Genomic DNA, 933 nt, shown 5'->3' with positions numbered 1-933 from the left:
TAGTAGTAGCAGCAGGAGGTGCAGTTGTAAGTTCTCACTGTTGGTCGGATTGGTATTGGTTGGCTGGTTTGGCAAGGGCGTGCGCGGGCATTGTTTCTTCCTGCCTTGCCACGTTGATATCTGAGCTGGGGCCGCGTATTTGTATTCCATTTATTTATTCATATTTGTATTTCTGCTTCAAGTGACAGCAACATTACCTGTGATCTTCGGATGGTGATTTCTTATGGATATTTTTTTTAGATATTCTTTCTGAGTCACAAAGTCACATTTCTCTAACTGTGACTCTCGCTTGAGCTATTTAAAAAAAAAGATCTTTCAGCAAGAGAAGAGAGCTCCTATTGCGTCACTCATACGGACCGTTGGGATAAGAATTCGTACCGTACGTGCGTACCGTTAGGATAAAAGCAATTCGCATCGCACACGCGAATCGAGATAAACAGCTCCTGCCGTTTCGCTTGCAACCCGTTGAGCTTGGCTGCACCTTTACACACTCTCTTTGTATATATAGCCCTTTTAACTCGCCGGTTTGTATGGTTGCCGCGCTCGGGACGCCCTGGATATCGTTTTATTTTCGATACTCAACCAGCTAATGGTAAGTCGTTCGGGCGCTGGTTTTGGGCTACTCTCTCGAACCCTGTTACGTCCTATTTTATTTGCACAGAGTCCTTGCGACACTCGAGTCTGTGGGGCGACCCCGTTCGCGCCTTGGAAGTAAACAGTAACGGGGTTTCCTTCGTCCGGAGTCAGGGATGGTGAATGTAAACAAGGAATGTAAACAAGGTGATCCGTGAGCCAGACGATTTCTTGAAGGCTTGTGCTCCTGCGTTGAAGTTACTGCGAGTGATTGCGTTAGTTGCCCCCGGGCGGCCAGCGCAGCGAGCGATGCGTCGCTGTGTTTTTGTGTCAAGGAGATTAACTTGTTTTTAGGAAATT

General features: G+C 47.2%; 1 protein-coding gene across 1 annotated transcript in view; it reads left to right on the top strand.

Annotated features, from left to right (window-relative positions):
• The window catches only part of LOC119585016 (dual oxidase-like), a gene marked incomplete in the record, with an annotated part of 144,657 nt that overhangs the window by 101,371 nt on the left and 42,353 nt on the right, over positions 1 to 933 (top strand).

Source organism: Penaeus monodon, chromosome 19, assembly GCF_015228065.2.
Source record: "Penaeus monodon isolate SGIC_2016 chromosome 19, NSTDA_Pmon_1, whole genome shotgun sequence".
Classification (NCBI taxonomy): Eukaryota; Metazoa; Arthropoda; class Malacostraca; order Decapoda; family Penaeidae; genus Penaeus; species Penaeus monodon.
The sequence above is the reverse complement of the archived record's forward strand: the minus strand, read 5'-3'. Positions and strand labels throughout refer to the sequence as shown.